Raw genomic sequence first — 7747 nt, forward strand, 5'->3', positions numbered from 1 at the left:
TATAGCCAGACGCCATAACTCCTAAGGCAGGGCTAATTAACTCTATCTATCTATCTATCTATCTATTCCCAGAGACCAGTACCACCCTTTGAGTCATTCCTGTATGGCTCTTAGACCAGCTCAGAATATCGAAATCAGACATAAGCATAAAGCCAGGTTTTGCGCTTCCCTCGTTACGTATTTAGCGGAAAATACGTGACCTTCTCGTTTGTTTATGTGTTTATGTGTTTAGATGGACGGGAAAAACACAGGTATAATAATGTATGGTCATTTTGTTGGTCTATCTATCTATCTATTGCCAGACGCCTCAGTCCCGTTTGGGGGGGCCACAAACAAATCGCCTCCAAGTCGCCCTGTCCCCCGCCATTTCACTGCCCTGCTCCCAACTCGCACCCCCCTCTCTCATATACCTCTCCACCCCATCCCTCCATCTCATCCTCGGCCTCCCCCTCCCTCTTCCCCCCTCCACCTCACTCACATACACTCTCTTCGTCAGTCTTTCACCCTCCATCCTCTCCACATGGCCAAACCACCTCAGTGTGTTCCTCCTAACGCTTCCTATCACATCCACATCACAACGCTCCTTTATATCCTCATTTGTCAGTTAAATACTCATATAAACAGTTAAATACTCATATAAACAGTTAAATACTCAAATAAACTGTTAAATACTCAAATAAAGTTAAATACTAATTAACTTAACAGTGTACTCCAATAAACAAATACAGTATACAGTTTCCTATCCCTTAAAAGTTGAATTTGAAATCTCATTATTACTTCCGTCCGTTAGATTAATGGCGCTGGGAAGATTAAAACTGATTTTGAATTCAAAATATTTTAATTCAATGACATATCGACCATAATGAACTGAATTGAATTGGTATTGAAGATTTCCTTTCTTTTTATGAATGAACTAAATTGAACTGGAACTGATTAATTCACATATTATTCTGAATTGGAACTGAACTCAAATGAGGGTATAAAGGAGCGTTGTGGTGTGGATGTGGATGTGGAGTTACATGGAGAGACAGACTGACAAATGAGGATATAAAGGAGCGTTGTGGTGTGGATGTGGATGTGATAGGAAGCGTTATGAGGAACACACTGAGGTGGTTTGGCCATGTGGAGAGGATGGAGGGTGAGAGACTGACGAGGAGAGTGTATGTGAGTGAGGTGGATGTGGAGTTACATGGAGAGACAGGCTGACAAATGAGGATATAAAGGAGCGTTGTGGTGTGGATGTGGATGTGATAGGAAGCGTTATGAGGAACACACTGAGGTGGTTTGGCCATGTGGAGAGGATGGAGGGTGAGAGACTGACGAGGAGAGTGTATGTGAGTGAGGTGGATGTGGAGTTACATGGAGAGACAGGCTGACAAATGAGGATATAAAGGAGCGTTGTGGTGTGGATGTGGATGTGATAGGAAGCGTTAGGAGGAACACACTGAGGTGGTTTGGCCATGTGGAGAGGATGGAGAGTGAGAGACTGATGAGGAGAGTGTATGTGAGTGAGATGGAGGAGGGAAGAGGGAGGGGGAGGCTGAGGATGAGATGGAGGGATGGGGTGGAGGGGTATATGAGAGAGGGGGGTGTGAGCTGGGGGGATGGAGGGTGAGAGACTGACGAGGAGAGTGTATGTGAGTGAGGTGGAGGGGGGGAGAGGGAGGGGGAGGCTGAGGATGAGATGGAGGGATGGGGTGGAGGGGTATATGAGAGAGGGGGGTGTGAGCTGGGGGGATGGAGGGTGAGAGACTGACGAGGAGAGTGTATGTGAGTGAGGTGGAGGGGGGGAGAGGGAGGGGGAGGCCGAGGATGAGATGGAGGGATGGAGTGAAGAGGTAAATGAGAGAGGGGGGGTGTGAGTTGGGAGCAGGGCAGTGAAATGGCGGGGGACAGGGCGACTTGGAGGCGATTTGTTTGTGGCCACCCCAAATGGGATTGAGGCGTCTGGCAATAGATAGATAGATAGACCAATGGTTGAATCGAGTCAGGTTGGAGCCACTCGACCGCTGAAATCTTTAAGGTTATTGAGAGAGCAGAGCAAAGGAGAGCTGATGCGGACTCTCGGCCACCTCCCACGCTCCTAAATCAGAAATATTCAAAAAAATAATAATAATAATAATAATAATAAAAAAAATTAAGCCAGATAATTTCGAAAAAGGCCAGAAACTTTCAAAAACTTTCGCCCTGACAAATTCGGAGTGTTGGGATTTCTGGAGTGTTGGTGGCCGGATTAGAGGGAGAGAATGGAGAATGAAAGACTGACTAAGAGGGTGTATGTAGGTGAGGTGGAGGGAGGGAGAGGGAGGGGTAGACCGAGGATGAGGTGGAGGGTGAATTAGGAGAAATACACTGAGGTGGTTTGGACATGTGGAGAGAATGGAGAATGAAAGACTAAGAGGGTGTATGTAGGTGAGGTGGAGGGAGGGAGAGGGAGGGGTAGACCGAGGATGAGGTGGAGGGATGGAGTTGAGAGGTATATGAGGGAGGGGGGGGGTGAGTTGGGGGCAGGGGAGTCAAATGGTGGGTGATAGAGTGACTTGGGGGCGTTTTGTCTGCGGCCACCCTTTGCGGGATTAGGGCGTCGGGCTATAGATAGATAGATAGATAGGATTAGAGGGCTTTTGCTGTACACGGATATGCTGTGTTACTCATTTACTTACCATCATGGGCATGGAATCGCACTTTACGGAAGGACTATGGGACTTAAGGATTATTGGCTTAATTGAGAGAGGGGGGTGTGAGTTGGGAGCAGGGGAGTGAAATGGCGGGGGACAGGGCGACTTGGAGGCGATTTGTTTGTGGCCACCCCAAACGGGATTGAGGCGTCTGGCAATAGATAGATAGATAGGGTCAGGCTCCTTCCCTCCCAAACTGATCCGGGAAAGATGGTTAACTGCATTCACAATTCCAAACACTCGCAATTAACAAAAATCAATTGTCAGTGGAATATGAAGCAAGAGGAGGAGGAGGGGCAGACCAAGGATGAGGCAGTGGAGTGGAGGTGTATGAGAGGTGTGCCAGATGGAGGCAGGGCAGACAAATGGTTCAGGACAGGGTGACGGGGGATTTGTTTGTGGCTACCCCTTATGAGATTAAAGCGTCTGGCGATAGATACATATCGCAGATAGACTTACTCTGCCCATGTGTGTGGCCATTCTATCAAGCTTTGCAAAACACTCAACTTTATATAGAGAACAATGGAATAATATTGTTCAGTATTTGATATTAGGGCAAAGCTATTTTCACATAACATTCTTCTACTTCAAATGTGTTTATGCTAATACTACAACAATCATTCTATCTATCTATCTATTGCCAGATGCCTTGATATTACGAGGGCCACAAACAAATCGCCTCCATGTCGCCCTGTCCCCCGCCCTTCTGCTGCCCTCGTTGTTGCCAAAAGCTCTCAAGCGTTCAATTTCTGTCATTCTTTTTTCACTTACTTGGCGTCAACGTTGATGCTCTTCAGGCGGTGAAACACTTCGTCAATTGTGGCGTCCTCCTTCAGGCCGTACGTGGCGCCCTCCAGCCTCACACTGGCACCACCACCACGCACCTCCACCACCACAGCGGCACTGGGTGAGGCGAAGGACGATGTGATGGTCAGGCCACGCCACGGAGATGACTGTAAAGGTGAATATATGTTACACCACCACCACCACTACCACCACCACCACCACCACCACCACTACCACCACCACCACACTGCTAAGGTGAATATATATTACACCATGTTTTAATGGTCAATGTTATAACAAGGTCCCTAAAAACCCTGCTGCACCACCACCATCATCACCACCACCACACCTCCTCCTCCACAACCTCCACCACCACCACCACTGCACTTGGTAATGCAATGGTCAGCCACGCCACAGAGATGAATGAAAAAGGTGAATGTGCTCGCCCTCAGTCAGTTTTATCTTGGTCCTCCTCAGTGCATCCTCACACTGTTCCTGCTGCTGCTGCTTCGTATATCTAGTAATACTGTTATTCTAAAACCCTGTGGCAATTCTCTCAGCTGACTATAACCTTGTCATTATCTGTCATCATCGTCATCATCATTACTATCACCATCTTCATCATTGTCATCATCACCATCATCATCTGGACCTCCTTTCCCACCCTAGGGCAGGGTGAGGAGTAGCAGCGTCCACACAGCCCAAGTTTGTCCAGTTCAATGGGCCACGCTTCCATTCACTCCTCATTCAAGCCCCCGGAATCCTGGCTCTATCTGATACGCCAGAAGGTTTCACCACGTACTGTAGCTTCATGTACACCTATCCGTTTGTTTGTTTGTTTATAGAGGCTCCAACATGTGTGCATTTGTTGGCCTTAATCACCTAATGGCGGCTCTCCACGCTGCTTGATCTCTGGCAGCTTCCCTATTCAGTCCCTTATCCCTGAGGTCACACACCATGACCTCATCCCAGGTCTTTTTTGGTCTGCCTCTCACAATCCTACTTCTGACATTCACACTTCTATGTCTATTATTATTATTATTATTATTATTACTGCAGTGATCCCTCAATTATCCGGATGCTGGGCCTTGGCTCTATTAAACCATTATCCGAATTTACTTGCCGTTATCCGGTCGTAAAAGTGCCAGACAACTTTGCCCGGCCACCTGACATGTCCAAACACTGGGTATCGTGGCCGCTGGGCTCAAGCCATGAGTGGGAAGAAGTCCGTAACCCACCACCAGAGCTAAAATGTCCGTCCGCCCCCGTAGGGTACTGAATGGTCAAGTCACGTGCTAGTCCAATCACCTCCAGTGGACCTCCAGCACCCGAGTAATAAGACTGTATCCCACAAGTGGTGGCCAAATGTCTGTACGCATCCCCACCCACAGCCCAGTATCAGGTGACCACCGGGGCGGCTCTTTCCTCACTGCCACTGTGCGTGTTACACACCACCACAAGCCACGAGTGCGTGTTGACTGACAGCACACATCCGCCTCTCCACCCAACGCTGACAGCTGCGAGGCCACAGGGCTGCCTTGCCCAACCACAACAACCATCAAACAGAGACCACAACCCACAAGTACATATTGCATGACAGCGCCTGTCCGCCTCTCTATTGAAGGTTGAAAATTGTGCAGCCACCGAGACACACACACCACACACACAGAGATTCCTTGACACATTTTGATGACAATAGGAGAATCAGTAATTTCTGTACCAATGCATATGATAGTACTACAGTTCTGTACCGTACACAGTGTAGTGTATGTTCAGTACAATACTGTATTGTACTGTAGAGTACACTTCCATTTGGTATGGATATTCATTTCAATACCACAGTCAGCCTCCTTAGCAAGGCAGCGCTATTAGGCAAGGTTAGGTTTGGTAAGGTGAGAGAAAGACATCCTATGTACTTCTGCCCGGCAAAGACACTGACCACATCTTCAAGAAAATTCTATGGCTATTTTTGAATGAAGGAGGTCAGTGTTGTTCCCGGCTGAGGGGCACCGGTGGCCACGGTGCACGTAACACAGACCACAACTCACGAGTACATGTACGGTAAAACCACCCGTCTGGCCCTACACCCAATGGTGGGAGTCCCCCGGCCTCCAGGATTAGTGCAAAAACCCCCCACCACACGCGCCTGTCTGCTTCCCTACTGAATGGTCAGCATCGCCTGGCAGGCCACATGAGTCCTACACTGCCTGAGGCGGTGATGTGCTGGTCATCCGCTGTTGCCGTCACGTACTAACCCCTGCCTGGACAAATGGACGTGAACCTTACAGACAGATGTAAGTTTGCTGTGTGGCTTCCTCTGTGCTTGAAGCATCCATTGGGTGCAATATGGCAGCGCAGTACTGTACTACTCGCCGGCGAACACTAGCCCGCACCTCAGTTCCGCCTGCAACGCTGGCTGTGACTGCAGTTGCTCTTGTGGTGGTTCCCTACCTTCTTCAGGTGGTGGCCTTGCTCTGCTGTACTCTTGTGTGTGTGGTGACAGCCCCACCACCGCCTGAGAAGCAGAAGAGGGAGGTTCTGAGTCTGGAGAAGCAGCGTGAGATATTGGGCAAGGTTGATGCTGGCTGGACCACAGGACGCATTCTTCGCGAATACAGTCTAGCCCGTACAACACTGTTTGATATCAAGAAGTCACTCAATAAGCTTACGCAGTATGGACAGGACTTTGGCAAAAGTACATGTCACAGCAACAGGAAGGTAATGGCCCGGGCCCAGCACGTCACTGCTGACAAGTCGACTCTGATGTGGTTTCGTCAGCAACGTGGTGCCGGTGTGCTAGTGCGTGGGACCGAGGCGAAGGTGGCTGCTGAGAAGTTTGCACGTCTGCACAACGTCCAGGACTTCAAGGCATCTGAGGGATGGCTCTTTCAGTTCAAGCTACACCAAAATGAGGTGAGAATACTGATGTTCAACAGTGAATAACTGCCCTACACTCTAGCACAAAACTTTACCCACATGACACAAGAGCTAAACATATGTCTAGATGCACAATTTCACAAGCTTTCACGTGGTGTTGTCAGAATTCTGATACAACCAATAGTTTTTAGTAAATTGCCAAAAATCACACGTGCGCCCCTTCCTATCTATCTATCTATCTATAGCCCGACGCCCTAATCCCGCAAAGGGTGGCCGCAGACAAAACGCCTCCAAGTCACTCTGTCACCCACCATTTGACTCCCCTCCCCCCAACTCACCCCCCCCTCCCTCATATACCTCTCAACTCCATCCCTCCACCTCATCCTCGGTCTACCCCTCCCTCTCCCTCCCTCCACCTCACCTACATACACCCTCTTAGTCAGTCTTTCATTCTCCATTCTCTCCACATGTCCAAACCACCTCAGTGTATTCCCTTCCCCCCTGAACTAATAACCGAGACAATACTATTTGAGAGTGTTGATCTTCAAATAGACACACTCCCCTGTGATGCACCAAATACTGACACATGTCATGCTGAGACATATGTTTTGGTGGATATTTGTGTCCAGAATTGCCTAATTGGCGTCCCTCAGACCAGCACTGACAAGTGAGTCATAGTGCGTCATCAGTTCCTCTTGAGACTAACACCGTTTTGACTCGTACTGAGTCCCAGCGCCACAATAAAACCAATAAAAAGTTTGTTTAACCTTCGTGTGTGTTTAATATACAATACACAACACTCATAACCAATAAAAAGATTGTTTAACCTTCCTGTGTGTTTAATATACCACAGTATTAATGTTGTTCAAACTCTATGTGGTTAAAGATGGACAATACTGTACAGGTGTAGCTGAAAAATTCCCAGATTAATTTATTTTGGTAAGAATATTGAGGTGGTTTGGCCATGTGGAGAAGCTGGAGAGAGAGAGAGAGAGAGAGAGAGACTGACAAGAAGAGTGTATGTGAGTGAGGAAGAGTGAGGGGAGGTCAAGGCTGAGATGGAGGGATGGAGAGACTGACAAGAAGAGTGTATGTGAGTTAGGAGGAGTGGGGGAGAGGGAGGGGGAGGCCAAGGCTGAGATGGAGGGATGGAGTGGAGAGGTATATGAGAGAGGGGGGTGTGAGCTGGGGGGATGGAGAGTGAGAGACTGACAAGGAGAGTGTTTGTGAGTGAGGAGGAGTGGGGGAGAGGGAGGCCAAGGATGAGTTGGAGGGATGGAGTGGAAAGGTATATGACAGAGGGAGGTGAGAGCTGGGAACAGGGCAACATGGAGGCGATTTGTTTGTGGCCACCCCTTACAGGATTAAGGTGTCTGGCAATAGATAGACAGACAGAAGTTTGCCCC

This window comes from Coenobita brevimanus, chromosome 117 (genome assembly GCF_032717465.1).
Source record: "Coenobita brevimanus isolate Jiangsu-jjx chromosome 117, ASM3271746v2, whole genome shotgun sequence".
Lineage (NCBI taxonomy): Eukaryota > Metazoa > Arthropoda > Malacostraca > Decapoda > Coenobitidae > Coenobita > Coenobita brevimanus.